This window comes from Lycorma delicatula, chromosome 2 (assembly GCF_047948215.1).
Source record: "Lycorma delicatula isolate Av1 chromosome 2, ASM4794821v1, whole genome shotgun sequence".
In the NCBI taxonomy this organism is placed as follows: domain Eukaryota; kingdom Metazoa; phylum Arthropoda; class Insecta; order Hemiptera; family Fulgoridae; genus Lycorma; species Lycorma delicatula.
The window spans coordinates 116,627,429-116,655,033 of record NC_134456.1 but is presented as its reverse complement, the minus strand read 5'-3'; the positions used below and the strand labels follow the sequence as shown (position 1 = coordinate 116,655,033).

The following is a 27,605-nucleotide window of genomic DNA, read 5'->3' as shown; positions in this document are numbered from 1 at the left end:
CCGCTCGCATTTCCAGTCACTAGATCTGATTCTCGTTGATCATCCGTTGGCTGAATCTCTCTTTGAGCCACTTATTGCTTACATCATGAACATAACTTTTGACTTGGCTTGAAGTCATGACTTGTTAAAAGTTTTAAATCAGTCAGAAGAATCAATATCAATAGGCCACAGTCCTTTTCTGGCTTTGTGCGACTCTTTTCCAAATGGATTACAGCAGTCCTTCTGTAGGAATTCAAACTTCGTCAGCAAAACAAACAGCTTTATGGTAGGAATATGTGTCACCCTCTTCATTAAAGCTAATTCCAGATCACCGCAGTAAAAGTTCTTTGTCCATTGCTGATAGTTCTTTCACAGGCAACAGAAAGGTTTTTCCATAATTAAACGTTAAAGACTTGTAGCATTCATAGGCATCAGGCTTGCCAAGTTGGTAGGGGGGGCCAAGAACTTCACTCATTTTAAAACAGTTCAAAACACAGTTGGAGAAAGCATTAAATGTCACAACTGATTATAGAAGTTATTTATTAACAACTATGCTAACTCACAAAAGATGATGCTTATATACTCTTTCTTCAAAATAAAGAACATTCTAGATTGTTCTAGAAGCAATGAAATTTTCCAGAATTTCTAAAATGTTGGAGAATGTAGTTTTCAGAACTTTCTATAGTGTTTTGTAGAATGGAGTTTTGCAGAAGATTCTATAAATTTCTAGAACATTCTGGAAAATGAATTTTCCCCCAGATCAACCTAGAAAGTTCTACAATAGTCCAAAATTTTCTGGAAACAAATTTTTTTAAGATATTGTAAATTTTAGAATTTTCTTTAGAAAATCTAATAATATTCTGAAGCATTGAATGTTTTTACAACTTCAGCTCGTTTTAATTAATTAGAAATGTCCACAGATTAAAAATCTAAGTTCAAACTTTGACTTCCAAAATTTTGCGACAAATTTTTGGCTGAATTTCAGCTGCTACGTTTCAAAACCAGGTTTCAAAAGAAACTTGTGATTAACGTATTCGGATATAGCATAAAAATTAACCAATAGTACCAAAATTCGAATCTGTATCTTTATTTTTGCCGTCAAAATAACAATTTTTACATGTGTCCACAAACTATAAGTAAGTTCCCCTTCTTCAAGAGGCCACAAAAAATCAGCCATAGCAGATAAAGAACTGCAGTTTGGTAAAATGACATTTCAGACCGTGGGGAACCTCCATTAAAAATTTGATGATATCTGGAGATGGTCAACCGGGAACAATTTTCAAAACTGGACCACTTGACATGGAATGACCCTTCTGTAATATTCCCGATTTATAGTGTTTTCATGCAAATCTTATTAGCTTACGCTTAAAAAGTTAGTAAGTGCGCGGGCTTTAGATATGTTGCCTAAGAAAGCGCGGCATAAGTAAAAGAGGAAAGAAAGGCTTATTGTATGAAATGCGTGACATTATACATTCCTTACAGGATAGTAGCTCTCAAACGTGCTGTTTATTTTAATCGGTGGGTAAATAACTATTATAATTTTTGTAATTATTAAAAATCTAGATAACGAGCTAACTGGGGTCGTTTGTAGAAAACAATCTTAATGCGTAACAAATGATTTTGCATTAAATTTAAAAAAAATTCTTTCTAATGTTTATGAATAATTCGTTACAAGTAGAATGTAATATTATAAAATTATTGGTATTTTAGTCTTCAGTAATCTTGTAATACTCGTATTTTTATTATCTTGCATTTAGTTTCAAAAATAAACGTTACTTTATTTATATAGAATCGTATTTGCTTAAGTTCAATTAAATCTGTTGTTTTCTATGTTAATCATTGAAGTGGATATCAGTTTTACTTTGTATACTTTGTAATTAAATAAAGTTTTGACTTCTACTAACGAAACTTCAAAATAATTTTGTTTGCGACTTCTTGATGTATGTCGCTGTGTTATCTTGCGGGTAACCAGAAGTGTATTTAGTAATCTAATATTTTCCTTTCTTGTTGCCCACAATTTTAGTTGTAATTTTCATCAAAATCAGCATAAATAGTAAATTAGATTATTCAACTTGTCACGGTTCTACTGTCTTGGAGCAATTTCTTATGCTCAATGTTCGTAGAAATATTTCTTCGTACGTTACCGTGCCGGAATTTGTACACTTATAATGTGTGTGCATGAACAGGTCAGAGAACTTAAATATATTTATTTTAATATTAGTTGCTTAGTGATGAGTCCTCTGTTAAATTTCATTACAGCTATTAAATTAGAAATGGTGGTACGTGTGGTGTACGCGTACTACATGGAGTGTTACTTGGTAGTATTTGTAAAATCTCGTTGTAGATTTTTTCTGTATTGTTGTAGGCACCGCATTATCAAACAATAGTTCAATTACAATTCTTTATCAAATAAAGGTTTTATTGAATTAGTAGTCTCTATTTATACACAATGATTAATGGTTATTGGAATTAGCAGATGTGGTAGGTAGATTATTGTAGGAATGATTGTAGTAAAATTTAAATTTATTTCTACGAATTTATTAATAATTTATGTTTTTAGTATTGTGTAAAGATTTGTAAATCTAATGGCAGATCAGAAAACCGTATGCTTCTACTTAGAAAACATTTTGAGTTTTTGAATACTTTAAATCATGTTATTGCTTAAATTTGACCTAGAGAAAAGTCTTTTTTGACTATGTTTCAAATTATTTTATTTGTTCTTTTCTTTGATAGTACTTTACATATGCATCTGTTAACATTTTTAAAACGACTTATAATTCTAATAATTAATCTATATTGATTCTAACAATAAGGAAACATACTTCTGTGTAGTGATACAATCGAGATGTTGGTTTGTGTCGATCGATAACGTGCGAGCATCGATAGTTACAGTAGTGTAAAGAAAAAAGAAAAAGACAAAATACAATACATGCAGTATACGTGAGTTCTTGTTTGAGTTATTAAAGTTTCATCAAAAATGTAAATTGCTGGTTGTCAGTGTGTGTATTTATTTAAAGCACTCTGTAACATTCTGTATTACTGCGTACTCTGATATCCGGAACTACTGCAACGATTTATTGAATTATTTCCCCTAATATTGAAAAGATTAGGGACAGACTTAGGTTTAGGTTGATTAAATTAGTGGCTTTTCTACTATCTTAAATGATAAGTCATTAAGCATGTAAAATGGAGAACAAATCAGAAATAGAAGTCATGTATTCATAGGTACTCTTTATTAATATGAAAATTAGTTAGCAGCCATTGACTTTTTAAAACTGCTTTCTAATATAAAATAGAGTAGCGGATGAATACAATTGCCAGGTCCTAGTTACATGTAAGTGTTCCATTCTCAAATAAATTTACATTATTAGAATTAAGCTTTTTCAAGTTATAAAATTAAAAATAACAATGGATAAACTAAACCAGTTTGGTGGCTTGGCTGGTTTGCAGTAACATATCCATTTTTCAGCTTCATGATCGTTTATGGCAGTTAGCGATTGTCGATGGAATAAATTTCGAAGGTATCTGTCTCAACATGAGATCTGAGGCTTCTCTGACTTCATAGATTATAGTTAAATGAAGCAATTCTATGGAGGAATTCCCACACAGTTGGAAGTTTGATTCGTATCAGAAAGCCTTGCCCGTAGCGAGAGCGTCCAGTTTTCTCTCTACCTTAATATTTTCAGGTGTTGTGGTCTCTAGTTCCTAAGAGAAGAGCAAGTAAACTTCCGTTACTCGATTGGACCATCAGCCGCTAGACCAGACCTCACCACTTTAAATATTGAAAAAAATGTCCGTGGTTGGACAGAGCCTTAGCGATAGACGCTCGCTCTTATATAGATTTCCTAGTATAGATTTATAACGACGGTCTTCCTAACGTTATGCCATTTTTCCCAAGGTAAGGCTTTTTTTCTTCTGGTTATCGCAATCTGGAACGTCTTCTAGATTCTTCTGGATGTCATTTTTCCCAAGCGAAGGCTTTTTTTTTCTTCTGGTTACCGCAATCTGGAACGGCGATGGCCATCTATACTTTTCTCCAAAAAGTATTACATCATCCCGAAGTCGCTCACCGAATAACGCCACCTTCTGCACCTTTCTCAGTTTCGACATAGCAGGCTGTCTTACAATCAAATCCGTTGGAAGAGCTTTTTCTAGAACGACAGTAGGATAGCCTCTTAAACTTAGTGTAAATTGTAATTTACACTGATAAGTATTTAGTCTTGCTTACTGGAATGTAGTATTGGATTTTTTTGCTGGTTTTAATATTTGGACCTCTTTTGTGTACTTGTATTGCAAAAATTCATCTGATTTTAAATTAAAGTTCCATATTTCTCTTTCTGCACGTTCTAATATTATTTTTAATTGTGATGCAAATATCTGTCACGTCGTTGAAAGACGACTACTCTTAAGAAAAATAACCATTCCTGATTTAAATAACAATTTGATGGAAAATAGCTAATAATCTAAGAATTTACTGAGAAGTATGGGAAGAAACGGGCGATAATTGGACAGGAAAGTTTTTTTTTAATTTTTGGGAAAGTTGTACAAAAAAACTTGTACAAAATGGGAATAGTTCTTTTTTAATCTTTCTTACTGAATTTTAACAATAAAGTGGAATTTAGTAATTTTGCTTAACATTGAAAAGTTATTAAGATATGAAAGCGTCTAATGTAGTATAGATATTCGTACTTTATTTCGTTTGTATGTGTTAAATACTTATAAATCGGACACCAGCGCTGTCCAGCCTTTTTACAACTACGGGCGCGTCGGAATGATCGCAAAGGTTGCTGGGCGCTAGGATTCGTTTCAACTATCTCGACACTACTGCTGCTACTAACAAAATCAATAATTATAAATTATAATAATGACGAAAACATTTGAAACTAGAATTAATTATATTTATTCACCACATAATTAATTAATGTGAAATTTGAAACCGCATGCTTGCTGCAAGTTGAGGAAAATCTGGTGTGTAGCTGGAACAAGCTGCCCTTAACGTGTCGTCAGTGTAGGAGTCTGTCAGGCAGGATCGGTATTTGTTTTTGATGATGTTTATTGATGAAAATGCAACCTGACCAAAATATGTTGAACCAAAGAACGAGTCTTCAGTGCAACACTAAAGAGAACGGGGTATTTTTTTCTATACACCTGAGTTCATATATTGCTACACGTTGCATATGAGGATTTCAAAGAAATGTCTTCTTGAAAATGTAAAAATTTCCATTTCTGATTCTTCAATTTTATACTTTCCGAATATTTCACACACCCTATTTCCAAGTTCAAATACTGAAAACTGGCTAGATCTATTGTCAGATTCAAACCCAAGAGTTTCAAGATGCTTGGCATAAGAGGAAGGATCAGACTAGCCGTCATTTACTGTTTTTAGAATTTTTTTGAAATTTGGAACGTGTGAAAGGGAACTTCTGTTTAAATGTGTAATCCATAACTTCACTTTCTTTACAAACGCATTTATAACACTTATCATACCTAAAATATTACGATATTTCCCTTCCAATTCGAGATGTAGCTCTTTTAGTTTTGAGGTGATATCTGCCATGAAATATAAATCTAGTAGCCTTGATATATCGTCAAGTTCATGATAATATGGTCTGGAAGATGACTTCAAAAAATCTCTTATTCATCTAACAGACAGCAGAATCGTTCTAGTGTTTTACTCCTACCAAGCCACCTTATATCTGCATGAAGAATTACGTTACCATACTAAGTATCCGGTATATTCAAAGTATTTCGAAACAATCTATGACGTGTAGAAGAAGATCTGATACAGTTCACCACACGAGTTACAACGTTCATGACATGATCAAACTTTAAAAACCCCTTGCGCCTAAAGCTTCCTGGTGGATAATGCAATGATATGAAATAAATTTTTAAAATAAATAATCCTTAGAGATAGAAATCCATTATTCTTACCGGTTATAGAAGGCGCCTATCTGTTGTGGAGAACAGACCAAATGAATGACAATTAGGTAACTTGTCCTGTCGAGCTAGACCCCCTGCTAGGAGGATATTATTCCTACGTATACCATTACAAACGTGATTTTACGGAAATGAATTTGTCAACAACAGTGACAAAGAAATGAACACATGTTACAAAGGCCGGCAGAATTACTTTTGTTGAACTTCTGGAAAATACAGCGTCTAAAATGTATTTTTACATCCTTTTAAGATGTAAAATATAATGTTATATTGAATTACGAATTAGTATTAAAAAAAGACAAATTGGCGCGGACGCCAAAAGACGAAACGAAGGGCGCCTTGGCGCCCGCGGGCCCCGGGTTGGACAGGACTGTCGTACACTATGTATCGAGTAAAACTGATATGAGATCGATGAATTATGGGTCATGTTTAGATTTCAATTGCTCTAAACTGTGTACTAGCTTTAAACCCGTTGAAAAATCATCCTTGTAAAGTTTTGAACCGTTAGCTCTCAAAAGAGTAACCCACCGGGTTGGTCTAGTGGTGAATGCGTCTTTCCAAATCAGCTGATTTGGAAGTCGAGAGGTTCAAGTCCTAGTAAAGTCAGTTATTTTTACACGGATTTGAATACTAGATCGTGGATACCGGTGTTCTTTGGTGGTTGGGTTTCAATTAATCACACATCTCAGGAATGGTCGAACTGAGTGAGACTGTACACTACACTCATACATATCATCCTCATTCATCCTCTGAAGTATTATCTGAACAGTAATTACCGGAGGCTAAACAGGAAAAAAGGTCTCAAAAGAGTGAGAGCAGTATTATTTTTTGTAATCTTCTTTCATCCTTATACCGATATGAAAAAAATGTTTTATGCAAGGCTTGTATAGAAAGATCTTTTTTTTTGTGATTCCTTGCATTTAATTTATAAAATTATAGTTTGAATTAAAATTATCTAAGTTTATTACTTATAGTTAATTAATTATGTGTAACCGTTTCGAGTTTGTATTTGCGATTGAAAATAAATTTCGTTAACACAGTTGAAATAAATTTAAACTGTGTAAAAAAGTTACTTCTACAATTCTGTTGATTATTAAATACTCCAAATTATATGTGTTGACGTTGAGGTTAACCATGCCCTCATATGTAAATTACGTTGTTTTGTTGTATTAGATTCAAATTTTCGAATGTAGTTCGGGAATTACGTCGCTAAGACCGGTAGAAAAACAGAATTGGAAGAAGAGTAGGGTTTCATCTGGAAACCTGCGGAACATGATTATGGTTTTTTAAATTAAGAAACTGACATTAGGAATTTTAACGATTTAAAATATTAGAGAATAATTTTTTTCTTTTTTACGAAAAAACAATTCACGACTATATAATAGACAAGTTAATTACAGTTGAGAAGATTCAAAATACACTGCGTCGAACTTATTAATGTTGTGTGGAACTACAATATCTGTTCGGAGACGTAAAACTTTTTAAAGTAAGTTGAAATATAATAAAAGAAATAGCTATGAAAAGCGCTGCAATAACTGTTTGCCAGTGGCGGCTCAAATCAAGTGGAGTCCCCAAGAGGTAAAAGTTTTGGGGCACTCAAACTCAATTTTAGATATAGAAGTTGCAAGAAAACTCTCATAAACTTAACAAAAAAGAAAAGTAATGAAAAATTTCATACCGTTACACATTAAATAAATTTATTTAAAAAATATTTTTACATCAATTTCCGACTTACTTTATTTCTTGCAAAATCATCAATTATTTTGGCAGTGTCAGTACTGTTTAAAATTTCATGCTCTATATACAAAATGGCCAAGTTATTTAGTATTCCTTCTCCCATTGTATTCCTTAAATAATTTTTTACTGTCTGTAAAACAGAAAATGATCTTTCTCTGGACGCAGTAGATAAGGGAATCGTTAGAAAAATCTTCAATAATACTTTAATATTCGGAAATGTGCAAGACATTCTTTGGCGGCTTGATAGATGCGATGTCTATCGACACCACTATCACACGAGAAATCTACGATGTCTGGATTGTTTGGTGTAGTTTTTATGGTGTTCTCGTTTTCTTTTAGAAGTTTTAAGAAATAGTCCAATTCATCTTCCAAAGTACAAATATCAATGTCTTTTTTGTACATATACTTCAACTTTTTTAACGCTTTCTTCGTTTCTTCTGTTGACAATTCCCGATCAAATAATATATACGTAAAGGCTCTAGAACAACTTCATACTTCTGAGCTCTTTTAGGTAGTTGTACCAGATATGACATAAATGAATCGACTTTAAAATTTTTTCTAATTGTGAATACATGTCCGGCTTCTTTGTTTTCATAAAAAAACACGTTTCTCTTTCGTCGTGTGCGAGTTTGTTCATCTTCCACACTAAATGATAGGCCTGATAATAAATCGGTTACCTCTTTTTCAACTTGTTAATATTCTTTTCGGAATTTATTGATAAAATTTCCTAATGACTTCAGTAGGATAGAACCTTTGAATATTTCGCACTCTACAGATTGCAGTGATTTAGTAGTAGCATTTATTCTTTGCAAAATAGTATTCTAAATCGCTGTCATTATGGTGGTTTCATATATGTCCATTTTCTTCAAAAGTGAAGTCGCCTCCACTATAATTTGTTTTTCTTCTGCATTACAAATTTCATTTAACGCCTCTTTTATATGTGCGAATCCAAATTTTATAGCTAATACAGAGTTTGCTCTTCTTAATCTTGTATCAGAAACTCTTTTCAGTGAACCGGATTCTTTATCTTTACACATTTCTAGTTTACTCGTTAAAATTTTCCAGCGATGAGTTGATGCAGAGGAAAATGTGAATAACTTCTGGACAAACGTAAAATATTGAACTGCAGCGCTACAACTTTCTGCAGCGAAATTTCCAATTAAATTTAAAGAATGGTTAGCGCACGGAATAAAAACAGCACTTGGACTATGTTCTTTAATGCGTGCTTGCAAACCTGAGTACTTTCCTGACATATTTGAAGCATTATCAAAAAATCGTCTTCGACAGTTTTTAAAATCCACACCTAATTTTGTTAAAGTTTCCAAAACTTCTTGTTCCAAGTATGAAGAATTGTGTCTATGGGAATGAATCCCACAAATCTTTCCTTTATGTTACCAGAGGATGAAACATATATCATCACAAAAGTAAGTTGGTCGACATGAGAAATATCGGGAAGAGAAGTCAACAATTATACCATAGTAATTCGCAGATTTGATTTCTTCAATTATTTCAGCTCTTACTTGATTGCCAACAAGGCCTACAAATTCGTCATAAATATTGTGAGATAAATAGTTCACATTTGTTCGTCCACGTTCGGCATATTTTTGTAGATATAATTTCAACAACTTATCATATTCGCTTAGGTATTCCAAGCAGGTTAAATACCGTATTTATTCGAGTACCCTAGCCCCCGAATAAGCCCCACACCTCGATTTTCCGGACCGAAAATCTAAAAAAAAAAAAATCGAGTATATATTCCGGTATTTTAGTGCAACAGATATGATAAAAAAATACGAAAATATTCAAAAAGTAAAGCATTTAATTCGTTCATTTAAATTGCAATATTAATATTACATTAATAATTAATTACCGTAAGTACTAGTTAGTTCAGAATCGGTAGGCCAGTAAAACGATAAGAAAGTATCATGTTGAAAAGGATCATTTCAATGCACTTATTAATCACTGATACTGTCTGTAGAAAAGTTACCGGTAGTGTCCACGTCGCTCTGCCAAAGATGATCGTCTTCACTACCATCAAGTTCATTAGATATTCCGCATTTTTTAAAACTTTTCGTTACTTATTCCTTGGAAATACCTTCCCAAGCATCTTTTATCCAAACACAAATCCGGTTAAAATCTGGGCGTTTGATTCTTCCTGTAGACGTGAGAAAGAAATTTTCATCAGCCATCCATTTACTGTACAATTGTTTTAATGCAGATTTGAACGGTTTATTAATGCAGACAATAATCTAGTGGTTGCAATAGAGATGTCAATCAGCCTGGAATTATTACTTGGTCTGTCATACCCTTTTTTAAAATGCCTTTCACTTTATCAGTCGTATGCCCCCGATAATTATCCATTACTAGCATACCAGTATTTTTTTTTTTATTTTTTTAAAGTAAATCTCCTGATCCCTTTTGCCATACACACCTGATCCGATCTAAAATTAAGGTTTCGTCCATCCAACCTGATTTCTTTCTCTGATAATAACTCCGTTTACCTGTACGGTAGGAAGAGTTTACCTTTTAAAAACAATGTACGGAGGTAATTTTGATCCATCAGAAGTAATGCAAAGCATAACACTACACCTTTGTTTTTCATTACCACCAGTGCGAATCGTAACACTTTTTTCACCTGTTTTGTCAAATGGCATTTCAAAATATACGGGGGTTTGATCAGCGTTTCCTATTTGAGAAGGCAAATAGCCTTTTTCTTTTCGAAGATTTATTATGTATTTGTGAAAATGTCATATTTTTTGTTCATAAGCGACTGGAAGTCGTTGAGAAATGATCGTCTTTCGTCTTATTGACAAATCATTCCGTGAAAAAAATCGTGTTTTCCATCTACGGCTTGCTTTAAAATCAACTTTATTCAACGATTTCACGAGCATATGATTGACACATTTCTGTCGTGACAGCATAACCGCATTTCCTTTTTTCCATAACAAAGTCATACAATTTTTTTTCTATGTCTGTGTATTTTGGTTTTAAGCAACGAAAAGCCCTTTTATTACCAGTGCCTTTCACCAAAAGTTGTTTTATCTTACGCCAGTCTCGAATGCAGCTTTCATCAACGTCAAATTTTCTTCCTGCCGCTCGATTTCCGATTTTTTTCAGCCTCTTCTATAACGCGCAGTTTTTCATTTACTGCAAAAGATCATAGACGCTGTCCTTTTGTACTCATTTTAATGCCGTAATTAAAATAAATCACCGTATTAAACTTTAAAAGATAAACTAAACATATAAAAGCACATAACCGTCCACATATACAAACAGTACAATGACTATGGCGAATAAACAAGACGACGATCGGTAACTGATACTGTAACTGTAGTGTCATTAGAACCGGATGCAGCCTATACAGAATGAATCAATTTTATAAAAATACCGTAACTTCGTTCCTATCGATAATATGAACAGGATGTTAATAATTAAGGATGTATTCTGTATAAGCGGCATCGGGTATTGATAAACGAAAGCCTAATGTAACTATATTTATGGGATTGAATTTAGGTACTTCTAAGAAAACGTTTACTTTGCATAAATTATCCTGGCTAAAGGCTATGTTTCAAGTAAGCCCCGCACCCTTATTTTTTCTCTCCAATTCCAAGAATTTCGTGTGGTTCAGAAGTTTCGAACGCAGACAATTTATCTGAAGTAGATCTTGATGGCAACTTTGTCTCTGAATTTACTATTAAAACCTTATGCGAGGCATTTCTTTGGCTTTCAACCATTTACAGGTTTTTCGCTTTTCTCCCTCGCTTTGATGCCTTCAATTTTTACCGTAAAGAAAAAAGTCGTTTACTTTTTTGTAGTGTAAATAAATTGAATATGTTTGTAAAAAAAATGAATGCTGTGAAATTCGGGGTCCTACGGTATCCGTGGGCTCCACGCGGCCGCTTAGTTCGCTTACCGTTAAACCTGCCACTGAAATTAGCACCGTAGAATATGCAAAGCTTTTGCGCAAGAAGACTTTTAGTTTCCGACATCCTCATTACTTTGCAGTCAGAAAGCGCTAATTTTCAGAGTACAACTCACTAAATACGCTCAGTTGAGTTGACCCTATAAAGTATCAAGTTTCGGTTCACTCAGCTGTGACTCGCTGCATAAAAGCGTATGAAAAACGCACCACTGTGTAGTGGTGCGTTTTTCATGCGGGGTTATGTTGACGTACAACATAACCACAAATTAAGGTTATGTTGCCGATCTTAAATTGAGCGTAACTGAAGAACGACTCAACCAGTCTTCTTCAATTTTTTTCATATGCACAATTTCAGTTGCACTACTTCAGCATATTCAGATTTCATTGAAATCTTTTATTTTTCTTCTATTTTTTTTTTTTTTTTTTTTTTTTTGGTTGATAATATAACCACATAAACTTGAAACTTGTGCGTGGGATATGGAAGTGGAATTTTGTAGCGTATGAAAAACGCCGTGCCCTGGAATTTGAACCCGAGACGCTACCACTCTGTCACGGAGATCGGAAATTGATCTAGTAGTTGTGAAAATTTTCGACCCACAAAATTTTATACGTGATTGCTACTTTTAAGATTTTCGAGCAACAAAACTTCATACGTTAATGTGTATCTCTGTAATCATCATACCTCAAAACGTAAAGAAAGTCCATTTTCACCCTCCAATCCCACCTTAACGACCGAAAGTAATACCTCACTTTTCTCCGAAAAGGCGGTAAAAATAAAATAGTGTTCATTAAAAAGATATATATATCGAAATATTGTGTACGGGAAACTTATAAAACAGCTAATAGTACCATTCTTATGTGAACGGAGTTAAATAGAAATATTAATCTGTATATATCATTTATGTAAATTAACTTCTTAAAATAACGTACCATTTTCTGGGAGGGATAACGTATCATTTGCTCTATGTAATTGGTAAGCGTGGGAACGCATCCGTTAGGTCATATAACCTTTCAAGATTCCTTTTAATTATCGTCTGGGAGATTGACATTATTTTTAATTGAAGAGTAATAAATTAATTAGTCTCCGCGAATTTTTTTAAAGGAGTTTTCTGTTGTGTAGTTGTTTGTGTGAATGCTATTACAATTTTCTGTCACTGAGTGGAGGTATTGTGTAAACAAAGCAGAAAATAATTTGTTGATGTGCATTTTTCAGCCAAACGTTTTGACTGTGGGAGATGTAAAACACCTGTCATAAAAGAGGTGACCAAGGTCTAATCTGAATTGTTTTCTCTGAAAGTTTCTATTTTTTTTCTATTCGTCAAATCAAATCCCCATGGGAAACCCAATTTAATTGTAATGTGTAATATTACCTGCATTTTGATGAACTTTGAATATCGGTTTAATAAAGAAGATTAAGGGAAATTGCATCTGGCTTAGTTTATCCCAGTATGCTTGGCACGGGATTGTTCTTGAGCATGGCTGTGCTATTTTTCAGTTGTGCAACTTGTGTTTCATGTAAGTTGGCTATAATTATTGTGGTCATAGCATATAACGGATGTAAATTCAAATGAATTTTCCAGTTTTTTACATATGACTTTGTATTATCACTAATAGGGTGAATGTGGATATAGTACTTATAGAGTTTTGCACGAAGTATAATTTAGTAATTGCCAACACCCAATTTAAAAATCGTAATAGAAGAATATACACTTGGAAAAAGCCAGGCGATACTGCAAGGTATCAGATAGATTATATCATGGTTAAGCAAAGATTTAGAAATCAACTCGTTGACTGCAAAACTTACCCTGGAGCAGACATTGATAGCGACCATAATTTGGTGATAATGAAATGTAGATTGGGGTTTAAAAACCTGAAGAAAAGTTGTCAGATGAATCGGTGGAATTTAGAGAAGCTTGAGGAAGAGGGGGTAAAGAAGATTTTTGAGGAGGACATCGCAAGAGGTCTGAGAAAAAAAGATAAGGTAGAAAATGTGGAAGAAGAATGGGAGAATGTTAAAAAGGAAATTCTTAAATCAGCAGAAGCAAACTTAGGCGGAATAAAGAGAACTGGTAGAAAACCTTGGGTTTCAGACGATATATTGCAGCTGATGGATGAACGTAGAAAATATAAGAATGCTAATGATGAAGAAATTAAAAGGAACTATCGGCAATTAAGAAATGCTATAAATAGGAAGTGCAAACTGGCGAAAGAAAAGTGGATTAAAGAAAAGTGTTCAGAAGTGGAAAGAGAAATGAACATTGGTAAAATAGACGGAGCATACAGGAAAGTTAAGGAAAATTTTGGGGTACATAAATTAAAATCTAATAATGTGTTAAACAAAGATGGTACACCAATATATAATACGAAAGGTAAAGTCGATAGATGGGTGGAATATATTGAAGAGTTATACGGAGGAAATGAATTAGAAAATGGTGTTATAGAGGAAGAAGAGGAAGTTGAGGAGGATGAAATGGGAGAAACAATACTGAGATCTGAATTTAAGAGAGCATTAAAAGATTTAAATGGCAGAAAGGCTCCTGGAATAGACGGAATACCTGTAGAATTATTGCGCAGTGCAGGTGAGGAAGCGATTGATAGATTATACAAACTGGTGTGTAATATTTATGAAAAAGGGAAATTTCCATCAGACTTCAAAAAAAGTGTTATAGTTATGATACCAAAGAAAGCAGGGGCAGATAAATGTGAAGAATATAGAACAATTAGTTTAACTAGTCATGCATCAAAAATCTTAACTAGAATTTTATACAGAAGAATTGAGAGGAGAGTGGAAGAAGTGTTAGGAGAAGACCAATTTGGTTTCAGAAAAAATATAGGGACAAGGGAAGCAATTTTAGGCCTCAGATTAATAGTAGAAGGAAGATTAAAGAAAAACAAACCAACATACTTGGCGTTTATAGACCTAGAAAAGGCTTTCAATAACGTAGATTGGAATATAATGTTCAGCGTTTTAAAAAAATTAGGGTTCAAATACAGAGATAGAAGAACAATTGCTAACATGTACAGGAACCAAACAGCAACAATAACAATTGAAGAACATAAGAAAGAAGCCCTAATAAGAAAGGGAGTCCGACAAGGATGTTCCCTATCTCCGTTACTTTTTAATCTTTACATGGAACTAGCAGTTAATGATGTGAAAGAACAATTTAGATTCGGAGTAACAGTACAAGGTGAAAAGATAAAGATGCTACGATTTGCTGATGATATAGTAATTCTAGCCGAGAGTAAAAAGGATTTAGAAGAAACAATGAACGACATAGATGAAGTCCTACGCAAGAACTATCGCATGAAAATAAACAAGAACAAAACAAAAGTAATGAAATGTAGTAGAAATAACAAAGATGGATCACTGAATGTGAAAATAGGAGGAGAAAAGATTATGGAGGTAGAAGAATTTTGTTATTTGAGAAGTAAAATTACTAAAGATGGACGAAGCAGGAGCGATATAAAATGCCGAATAGCACAAGCTAAACGAGCCTTCAGTAAGAAATATAATTTGTTTACATCAAAAATGAATTTAAATGTCAGGAAAAGATTTTTGAAAGTGTATGTTTGGAGTGTCGCTTTATATGGAAGTGAAACTTGGACAATCGGAATATCTGAGAAGAAAAGATTAGAAGCTTTTGAAATGTGGTGCTATAGGAGAATGTTAAAAATCAGATGGGTGGATAAAGTGACAAATGAAGAGGTATTGCGGCAAATAGATGAAGAAAGAAGCATTTGGAAAAATATAGTTAAAATAAGAGACAGACTTATAGGCCACATACTAAGGCATCCTGGAATAGTCGCTTTAATATTGGAAGGACAGGTAGAAGGGAAAAATTGTGTAGGCAGGCCACGTTTGGAGTATGTAAAACAAATTGTTGGGGATGTAGGATGTAGAGGGTATACTGAAATGAAACGACTAGCACTAGATAGGGAATCTTGGAGAGCTGCATCAAACCAGTCAAATGACTGAAGACAAAAAAAAAAATTATCACTAATCTAGAATAATGTTTAAAAAGGTTTAAATAATGTTTAAACATTAGGTCTTAGGTCTAGAATAATGTTTAAATAGGTATAAGGTATAAATGTAGATATTTGGATTAATTTAAACTATTGCTTCATTATGTTTTTAAATGCCTCTTAAGACGTTATTCTTAAAGGGCATATTATTTTAGCTAAAGTATTAGAAACGGGTTCAGAAAATGTGACGTTAGGTATTAACAATCTTATTGCCAGAAGAGTAAATTATTTTATCGATTAACTAACTGTCTTAATGTTTTAAAGTTTTAAAATCTGAATATCTAATCAATTAAAATAACAGTCGGATTCTGAGTAACGCTCTAAACTATGTTTTCTCTAAGGTTATTGCTTCGATTACACTTTGAACATGGAGCGAGTAGCACTTCCTGTAATATGAAAGACAAGGAATTAGATAAAATTCCAGCGGTATATGCCACGTGTAATAAACCTGTTCTCATCTGAAGCCAGACAGACGTGCTAGTAGCAGTTTCCTTTGAATGAAACTCCATGTGTCATTTTGTCTTAGTCGACTTCACTATTTACAAATAAAAGAGGGTTTTTTGTTAACTTTTTTCAGTCTTCATATTAAACTATTTTTTTTTAAATTATCTATTTCTATTGTTTGTTATTATATTAGCAAAAACATTTCCAAGGGATTACGAGTCCAGAGATTTTATTCCAGGACCGTCGATTCTTTCAAATTAATAGTTTATCGAGATTTTATAAATATAATTTTCGTATGTATGTTTAAAATTAATAATTCGTAAATTTATAGATTTTATTTACTGAAGTAGTATTTAGTGAATTAAAATGGGTATTTCAATTTATACACCAGAATCTCTTACGAGATCATAAAACATAAAAGAAATCCAGTAAACCGTATTTCTTGTTGGAATGATGTATTAGATATGTTTTTGTTCTTTTTTCATTTGGGGCTGTCGCAGTGTTTTGTATCAGTTACTAGATTAATTTTTGAGAAAAATTAATTTTATTCACAAGTAGTCAAATAATTACAGCCAAAGCTGGAACATTTTTTTATATTTGAAACTGTGTGATAAATTAGGGAGTTTTAATTTTTCTTTTTTTGTGAAGGTATGCTGCCCAATTATAATACAAATATTTAAGACTAACCTGATTGAGTATTTATTCATCGGGTAAAAAGAAAACTATTGCTGTTTGATTTCTTTAATGTGATGAAAAGAAACCATAGTTTAGTTTTGTTCTTTTAAATATCTGGTTGATATTTAAGTATTTACAGCTTTCATAACATTTAAACTAAAAACAAAAACAAAATTTGGGTATCGCTTAATTAGTGATTTAATGTCTATTACCTTTGGTCTTGCATTGATTTGTAATTATGTAATAAATAAATACATTCATAATATTTTTTTTTAACGGCATTGTTAATTATGGGAATAAAAATTACGGTGTTTTTAGTTTTCAGAAAATTACTACGTAGTGTCGGATTGCAAGTAATTTCTACACCCGAGTTGTCTTACATGTATAAAGTTGTTATAGTTATTAAAGTTATTTTATCTATTATTATCAGTTTTGTTTTTTAAATTACTGTTTCTAATTATTTGTTTTTATTGTCCGATATTATCTGTAATTTTTTTTAAATATAATTGTTTCAAATAGCCTTTTAACATTAAAAAGTCAACAAAAAAAGGTTTGTTACTGAATGTGTGCGTTTTCCTTCTTTCAGTTTTAATATTTTGTCATATTCCTAGTAAAACTTTATTTTATTTCTACTTTAGGTAGATTTCATAAGAAAGCTACCTATTGTAACGGGTACCATGATTCGACTCTAATGTATCTATACATGTATATATATTTCACTTTCTTGTTGACAGGATAACTGCCGTAATTTTGCGCCAATCATTTTCAAATTGATACATAAAATATAACGACCGAAAATCTCGTACGATTTCGTTAATGGGCAAAATCGGACTGTGGGGGTGAAAATGGGAGGGCTTTTTCGAAAAAACCAAAATATCGCTGTAACTTTCCTATTAAGTACAATATCGAATTCGTTTAAAGTTCCTACTGTTCTTTGGATATGGGCCTAAAACTTATCTAAGTAAAGTTTTTTGATATCACCAATATTGGCCCAGGGAATGGACAAATTGGGCTTTCGAAGAGAAAAAATCATACCTCCCTTAATAGGCACAGTATCGGATCTGTTTAAAGTGGTCGTTAGTCCTCTAAACATTACCTTAACTTTTTATCTGATGCAATTTTTGATATAACCAACCCTTACGGCAAGGGACGACCAAAATGTTGCTGGAATTGTAAGAAGATGGGGCTTGTCATATGCTAAATACGAGAAACTTTTTTTCACATGCAACCATTATCGTATCGAGTAAATTTGAAGTTTTTCTTAACTTTAAGATGGAAGTCATTTTTATCCCCTACTTAGCCGTGAAATCTATCCTACTACTATTACCGGTGAAATCTATCTCTGCCTTCCGGCGTGGCGAAAGGGATTTTTTTTTAAAATGAATTGTTAATTTTTTTTTGTTACTTACTTTTCGTGAATACAAAACCGACATATTTAAAAGAAAACTGATTTTCGAATTTAATCATTTTTTTTTTTTTAATAATTAATCAGAATGTATTTATTTGCTAATTTAATAATACCACCTGCTATAGTTTAGGCAGTTAGTGTATGTTTGTTACCTATCTGTATCCGACAGCTCATTGTTGCTGAATTTAATATTTTTTCGTCTTTATTAGTATTTTAATTTTAAATAAGTTTGCTTTTTTTTGCATCAAATTACTTTCTTTTTTTTTAGGGTCTGAAGTCGGTATTTTATTGTTGTAATTCAACATTTTTATTTATTAGGGGCCTGTTTTTAGTTGTTATGACTCCCAAATTTAACTCTAATTTAAAAAAAAAAACATATTTATTTTAAGTTCTCAAATTTTACGAAGGTAAAATAAATAGATTTACACAATACTTTTAATTTTACTGGAATAAATCCATACAAATTTAAGAAATATTATTTGAAATGGAAGATTCAGCAGTAATCTAATTAATATTCCTTTATAGGATAATTTTACTGAATAGGCGTTGCTAGGCAAACCCTTTTATCACGCCTGTCAACCGGCTATTGTTTACACTCGCTGCTAAGTTCTGTGAATGAACTGTTGGTTCAGTACAGTTCAGTGAAATACATTTAATACGATAAGACGGATCAGATATTTTTTCACGACAAAGAAAGAAAAAGAGAGAGAGAGAGAGAGAATGATGGAGCGGGAAGGTAGATCTTTAATTAATAATTTATAGTATACAAAAAAATTAAAATTATTTTTCTATTTATTTTTGACGTTCTAATAAGCACAGAATTGCCCTTTCTCATTTCTTCTATACTTCAGATATTTGTGGAAGTACTTTCGTAATTATAAAATCCTTGCACTGCCAAAAAAAAGAAGAAAATCTGAATCTGCTGTGATTATTGAAAATTAGACGATATTGGCCTATATTTACCGACTAATTCGAAGTTATAACTTAATGCATTTTAGAATTTTTATAGAATATAGCTTATTGTTCCCGTAATTTAAAAATCATGAACCAACAGCAGAGTTGGCCGCTTTTTTTGGTGGAAAAGCGGTCTTTTACAGAAGTGTAAAAGAGGCTTTTACACTTCTGTGAGCACGTGTTCAAACGCTCTCACAGCGAGTATTATGCAAGCAGACTACATCACAAGGAGCACGTTCACATAAAGTTGGAACCTATAAATTGTTAATGTTTGTACACTTCATACATGTATGTTCGTACCCATCGCTATCAACACAGTTAAATAGTTTTGACTAGGTCGCGAAATATATATATATATTTTTTTTTTGGAGGGGGATCGTGGAGCTGAAAAGGTTGAGAATCACTGTTCTTGAAAAATGAAACTATAGTATAAAACACCTTTCAATTTAATTGAAACATGTGATTTGATCTGATGATGTAACCTTTTGTTTACTTTGATATCCAATTTTTCTGATTTTATTTACACACGAATTATTTTAAATCATATTACAGAATGTTACGTGAAACTATATTTCTGTAATTATAAAAATAGTGTATACTCTATCAACTGATAATTTTCAGTTGGAAGTTTATAACTAATTAATTAATAACCTCTAAAACGTTATCTTTGATTGAACCCCCTTTGATGTAAGTTATTTTGAGTATTTGACAAGTGTGAAGCTAAGAACTTCTTATTTCAATATTTGATTGTGATTTCGGTAAAATTTCGTTTACCTTTAAGTTACACGCTGTTAAAAAATTCTTCATTTATAAAATTAAGCCGTGCAATTTCGTTTCGAAAATATCAATATTAATTATCCTTCTTTGAAAAAACTTTAAAGTTTCTGAAGAAGAAATTTTCCGTTACGTTGTTATTCGGAAAAAAGAATTGATCTCAGGCCCTTTTCCAAAAGGTTACAGGCCATGTGTGATTAGAAGTAGTATTAATATTTTTCGTTTCGTTTTCCCTGTTTAATGAAATACTTGTAAAAAAATTATGAACAAAACGAAATGTTTTTAAAGGGTTTGCATAAGCCTCTGTCTCGAGTTAATTGTGATCTTAAAAAGCTGTTTAGTATTTGTGTTCACTGTTGTCAGTAATTACTTGCATGTATGTTTTTGCTTCTATTTGAAATCCAAAAACAATTTGGTTATACATATATTTTTTAATTTAAAAAAAATTGTTGGTTTACGTATAAAAAGAACTAATTATACGTTGTTCTTAAGTAGTCTCAGAACACGTGGAAACAGACCTGTTTCAACGTGCCGGCAAGATATCCTTGAATGAGTCACTTACTAGCTATTTATCGATAACAAATCATTTGTTCATCTTTCAACGTCTTGTTTCGGGTACGTTTGTTTTATCGAAGCTTTATATCGATATTTTTTTTATCTATCGTAGTTAATTTGAAGCGTCTATAAAAAATAAACACAGTATTGTACGACATTTCGACCCGTCTGATAAAATAAGATGCGATGACGCGTCTCCTCGCCGGTGGCGTCAAGTCAGGCTGTTGCTTCTCGAAGGGATATGAAAACGCATTCCCTGATCGGTTGACCAGTCACTCTTTAACATAATAGTTGTCGGTGACGTTGCACGCTGCTCCGTATTTCCCCACAGCGTGTTTGAGCTGTCATACTTCTCTCTCATTTCTCTCCCACGAACCCTTCTTTATCTCTCATTCTCTTCTCTCTCAATTTCTTTCTCACTTCCTCCTCGTTTACTTTTCCATATCCCTTTATCATTCTATCTTTTTTCTTACTCGCATTCTTTCTCTTCTCATTCTTCATCTCACTTAAAATGTCCACTTTTCTACATGTCTCTGTTCTACCCGTCTCATTATTCTGTCGGCTGTCTTCATTACATGGTTTTCCTATTCGTCACTGTTCCCCCCTTCTTTGTCCGCCCCGTCGATTTTATAATTAAAATAATTGACAGAAGAAATTACTTGGAATTTTCATTTTCAGCTTGCATGAATCCTGTCCGTCCCCAATTGTGTGTGTGCTTTATATTTGTTTTAATAAAATAAATACTGCGCTATTCGCTAGTTTTAAAAACTATGTTAGTAATAATATTTTCTGGAAGTACACTCGTGCTAAAATTCGAACAGCTGCTTATTTCTATGAAAGCTACGTTGCACAACATACATAAATACTACTTCTTCTTTTATTACATTACACCAGTCGGATGTTCACGCCGAAATATAAATTTCTTGTTTACATCATGATAAATTTTATTTAAATTTAAAATGTAGGCTACTTATTTATTTTCGAAATGAATTTTAATTTTGTTTTTATTAGTATTATTTTTAAAATCACCGCATGATCGTCGGTTGTTGTGATATCCCGTAGTTAAAAAATTAAAAACAAAGGGCGATAAAAAGAGTTTTTCTAATAAGATACTATAAATTAAAATTTTTTAATTATTTTTATAATAAGAATCATTTTAATTTGTATTTTTCGCAGGAAAGAGCTTTCCTTTCCATAGTGTTAGCAATTACACTGTGTGGTACTAAGCGAATAAATTCAAATTACGTTGTATTTAAATAAAATTTTTATAGATGATTAGTCACAAAAGGGAACACGTGGTACTCTCTCTGCAAATGCTGTTGAAAATGTGATATCAGATAATTTTAATAGAAATTTGTATTGCTCCAATTGTAGTTTTGATTTTAAAAGAAGTACAGCTTATCTCTTTTCGTTTTAAAAGATCTTATTTTTACGGTTTTATTTCTTATGCCTCAACTGCTGTTTAGGTACCGTACTTTCCTAAGTTTAGCTTGCTGATTTGTTATCTGTCTGCGTGTTTGTGATAAATTACTGTTTAATGAATTTTCATATACGAATTTAGGTACTAAAAGAGGTAATATACATCATTTCTTTTCATTCTATTACTGACTGATTAATAAATATTACTATTAAAAAGAAATTGAAGTATGAAAAATGACTTTTTCTGTATTCTTATCAAGTAACATCAACATTGATGTTAAATTAAAATTAAATATTTATAACGGTTAACTGAACCTTATTGTATGCTAAAACAATTTTTTAAAGTCTTATTTCAGTAATCTGTGCAAGTATATGTGTCTATTGAGTACTCGAGGCGTTTTTAATTATCATAGACGACGACAAAAGTTTTATACGACTTGGTTCGGTTTCAGTTACAAAAATTATCTTATTTTTTATTCTTTTGTCTAGTAATTTATCACAGAAATCTCGAAGCTTGTACTATTAAAATACTTGTGAAATATGAAAATGGGAATTTTGAAGTATAAAAAATGCCATGCTTGACCGGTATTCGAACCCGGGACCTCCGGGTGATAGGCCGAGACGCTGTCACTCTTCCACGGAATATTTTAAATAAAAATATTTAATTTTGAACTTATGCTGTTGGAAAAAATTATCATTTTAATCTTATCTTTTCTTTCTTTTTCCTGTTTAGCCTCCGGTAACTACCGTTTAGATAATTCTTCAAAGGATGAATGAGGATGATATGTATAAGTGTAAATGAAGTGTAGTCTTGTACATTCTCAGTTCGACCATTCCTGAGATGTGTGGTCAATTGAAACCCAACCACCAAAGAACACCGTTATACACGATCTAGTATTCAAATCTGTGTAAAAATAACTGACTTTACTAGGACTTGAACGCTGTAACTATCGACTCGCAAATCAGCTGATTTGGGAAGGCGCGTTCACCACTAGACCAACCCGGTGGGCTACCATTTTAATCTACTCGTATTAAACGATACCTTTTGAGAAACAGATTTAATACCAACTTTTGCAGTGGTGGATGTAAACAGTAGTGTACTATTATTCGGGACTTATCGCGGAATGAAAATACCCAATTTTGCCACCGAATTCCCGGAAAAAAAATTGTTTGATAGGCGACAAAAGTAGGAATCTTTTGTCCCCATGTTGTATTATTATTTTATGATCGTTATGCAATTACAAAGCTGCAGGAAAATGTTCATAGCTGTAGGACTAGCTGTTTTCATGAAAAACAAAATTTTAGTTGAAAAAAAAACAGGGTTTTTTAGCCCTGTTTTAAAAACGATGAACTTTTTATCTTCTAAGTATTAGAACTAAAACAGTGACATTTTTACTGAAAATCCGTAATTAAGATGCCTAGTAACATCTTGGTAAAACTTTGACTGAAATGCAGTTATTTCTGGGACAAAAGCGATTCGACGAAATGCAGGCCATACACACACACACACACACACACACACACACACACACAGAGAGAGAGAGAGAGAGAGAGAGAGAGAGAGAGAAAGAGAGAGAAAGTTTCTTGAAGAAAGTTCAGTGGTTTCGAATGCAGGATCTAAAATGATATTCGTATATTCAATACAGCTATGAATAAAAAATATTCAAATTGTATTTTTTTTTTTCATGCTATTAACTCCTAAACTTGTAGTATGTTTAAATTAAACCCACCGGGTTGGTCTAGTGGTAAACGCGTCTTCCCAGATCAGCTTGTTTGAAGTCGAAAGTTCCAGCGTTCAAGTCCTAGTAAAGCCGGTTATTTTTACACGGATTTGAATACTCGTGGATACCGGTGTTCTTTGGTGTTTGGGTTTCAATTAACCACACATCTCAGGAATGGTCGAACTGACAATGTACAAGACTTACTTCATTTACACTCATACATATCATCCTCATTCGTCCTCTGAAGTATTATATGAACGGTAGTTACCGGAGGCTAAACATGAAAAAAGAAAGTATGGTTAAATTATCATGAATTCAATAAATTTTTTGAGTTATACTACATTCTCAGAAAGTTGTGTTACGATTACATTAAACGTGGCGAATTATGCGAGTGCTAATGGCGTCTTTTAAATATTTTAATTTTTAATGTACTTGTATTAGTATATGCATGCGCTATTGCGCGATTCGTTCGCAATCGCACGATTGTTCTTTGTTGAAAATTTATTTAGATTATGTCCATTTCAAGTCCATTTTTTAATATATAAAATTGTATTAAATTTGTTGATTATTTCTAAACTGATGTTTTAATGTAAATTTCTGACCGAATAAACAAATCATGAGAAATTTTAGTAACTTATTTGATAAGTTATTTTTTTCTTATCAGTTGATTTTAAAAATTACTATTTTGTTATTAGTCGTTTAGTCAGTTAAAAAAATAATATCTATAAGTGGGTTAATTCTAAGAATACGTTATAATCTTTGTAAATTTTTATCTTTTTTTTTTTATAATATTTATTAAGTGAAAATTATACTTAAATATATAATTGCGTACGTAGATAATTATCTAAGAAAGCAAATGACTCAGTCCCACAAGTATTATTTATGAAACTTTATGAAGATATAACAGCCTAATAATATAGTGTAATGCTCTGCACTACTTTAATAATTAGCACTAAAACTAAATAATTCATTAAATAAAATGTATATATGTCGGGTTTAACTAAATTGTGTAATAATAATTATTATTATTATAATTTTAATGATTATTGATACTGTAAATGATTACAGTCTTACAATTAAAATAAAGAATAAAAAATATGACTAAAACGCGGAATAAAATTTATTACATTATCTATTTATATTTTTATTTCATTATTACAGTATAGTAGTGGTAGACTGACCGCGTAGTGTAGTGGTAATGCTGACACACTTCTGTCCTGGGTTTGATTCTAGTCTACGACCTTTCATTGGTCTCCGTCTTTCAATATAGTACATTTTCCGTATGTCTGTTTTGGTCTATGAATACTATTATTTAATGTTCTGCCCGGAATGTGTGTGTTTTTTTTTTATTAAATACGCTAATGATAATTTGCGTTTGGGAATTACGTGTGTTCTTAAACTAGAACTCGCGTTGTATCTGTACCGATGAGTTTGAACCTTAACGATTCGTTTCATTACCGTGTTAGAAAGCCGATTTTTCCCTCATTCACTTTTATGTTAATCCACGCATTTTATTTATTAATGAAATTTTTCTTCTAAACTGAAAACTGAAGGACAGGTTCACTTTTTAGTATCATCCATTCATTATTAATGCAGTAAGATTTTACATCTTTTTCGTTTGAAACGATTAATACAACTTCCAAAACTATACTTTAACTGTTTAATAAAGTTTCTTATTATCCTCGACTAATTTGAGCGAATGGTTTTCTGTTTATCGGGCAGTTTTCTAACAATAGCCATTTTAATCAGAGTTGTTATTTTAACACGTTCCTTTCTCAGATCATCAAAGAATTGTATTTTTAATTTAATAAAAAAATTTGACTATCAAAAATTTTCTAAGTTGTTGAATAGTTCATTCCGTTATAAAGTAATAAAAATATTTTTTTCAGTAATTCAAACACTTTTATTTCGTTAAAGATAAACTAGAATTAATTCGTTCCATTTTTATCTTAGTTTTCCTTTTTTTGTCGTTCAAAACAATTTTTTCTCGAAAATCGTTAGTTTCCAAAGTAAATTAAACATGGCACTAAGATTTTGCTTCATAAATTTAAACGGGAAAGTATCTGTTTTTGTTGTTTTACTTAATGTTTTTGTTGTGTATTTATGTTTAACAGAAAAAAATTGGTTAAATAAAATTTTGATTATTTTTTTCAAGTTACCAGTAAATGTTTTAGAAAAAATTTATGGTTTTTTTAAACATTCTTTTTACGCGTAATACAATATAGCTACAGATTGTACTTAAAATAATGTTTGTTAAAAAATGTCAGGTAGATATTTGTTGATTAATTTCATGTCTTCAAATATAGTTAATTCAGAAGTGAGAAAAGGTTGTACCGATATAATGTGTTCTGCTTGTCAAGTAATGTTGTTCGTTCTTGACAAATTTATGTCCTTGTATTTGTGACTTTTTTTTGTATTTTATTTCATATCTTGAGAATGGAATGATATTTTTTTTTTAAATTAGTTCCTTTTTTCACCATTTTGAAAACTAAAAAATGAAAAAGACTAAAATATCTGTAACATTTTTAACCGGTATAGCAAATGTTTTACTTATAAAACTGGTAATCGATTTATTAATTTAATTTTAAAAGTTTATTTTTAACTAAGCGGTTTCTTTTGAAATTCATATTGTGTCTTCAAAAGTGAATGAAACAAATAATTTGACTAATCTCGGGAAAATAAAAACGTATGTTGTGTGTTATAACAGATAATGATTGTAGGCGACCTCATAGTCAGAAGTCACTTCTGAAAGTACCATAATCCGTTCTCAAGAACAATGAAATCCCATGCCAGGCCTACCGGAGGGAAGTTAGGAGTAAATATCGGTCACTTTGTAGATATAGATATTTTCCAAGTAAAGACAAGTGATTTCCCTTGCCTTCTTCACCGAGTCGATTGTACGGTCGCATATCAGCATCACAAATACGAGTACATTAAAATGCACTTGATATTCAAGTGACTTCTGTTCCCCACAATGAAACCTTTTTTTTTTTTAGAGGTGGGAGGATCCTCATTTACGGGCTCCTAAACAGTATCGGGTTCGCAGCAGGTTCTGCAGGATGTTATAAGTGCGTATATGTATACCTGCGCACTACCGACTAAACCTCACCCCTGGCAACCCTTCCCCCTGAAACAGCTAGTAGAGCAACACTTCAGAGGGTTTAACGCTCCCACACACCACAAGGAAACATCAGCGCCGTATCATCACAAAACACAGCACATCACAAAAGGATATCAAGCACAGTACCAACCAAGCACAAACTCCCACAGGCGCATTAGACCTCCTCAAACACACACGGGTACAGACCCCGCCAACGCACAGACACAGACATCGCAAGAGCTCAAGTAGAGAGAATCACCAAGCACGAAAAGCACTCTTGAAAGCAGTGTGTTGTTGCCCATCAACCAACAACACATGCACTCGCCGAGCCCAGCAAAACATGTACTCAACTCACATACTTACCCGTAACAGCTATCAGTCGTTGCTTCAGTGATGAGGGCAACACGCTTAGGCACCGGGAACGGAGTGTCCACGGCCTTAACGCGCCAAGGCGACCCCCGCACGCTCGTAGGAGCGACGTCTTCTCTGCCGGAACTCCTCCCATAGACGGAGCTTGTCTGTCACCTTCCTAGTATATCGAACTACCGCAGTCCACTATTCCTTTCCGCTCATTAATAATAGCCGAGTGTCTTCCGGCTGGAACATATTTCCATAGCCCAGGGTATCTAATAACTCCTTTCGCTCTTCCCTGAAACGTGGACATCTGAAGTAGACGTGCAGAGGGCTCCTATCTACACTCCGGACAGAGGTCGGTGTTCCCCACAAGGAAATCTATTTGGTATTCACCATTCTCTTAAAGAAAAAACAATGATAAATACTTCTTGTACCTTTGATGTTACACGTTCCATACCTACAAGAAAGATATGATATATAGCAAATTATTGTCTCCTTTTCTTTTGTGAAAACACGCGTTGTATATTGTACATTGCTTCAGCTTAGAACCGGTAGAAAAATTATAGTAACGATATTCCTGAACTTAATCCAATTTATGACTTA

At 32.6% G+C, this 27,605-nt stretch overlaps 1 protein-coding gene across 4 annotated transcripts in view; it reads left to right on the top strand.

The window, feature by feature from the left end:
• The window catches only part of NFAT (nuclear factor of activated T cells 3), a 182,897-nt gene that overhangs the window by 18,796 nt on the left and 136,496 nt on the right, over positions 1-27,605 (top strand). The window lies entirely within an intron of this gene.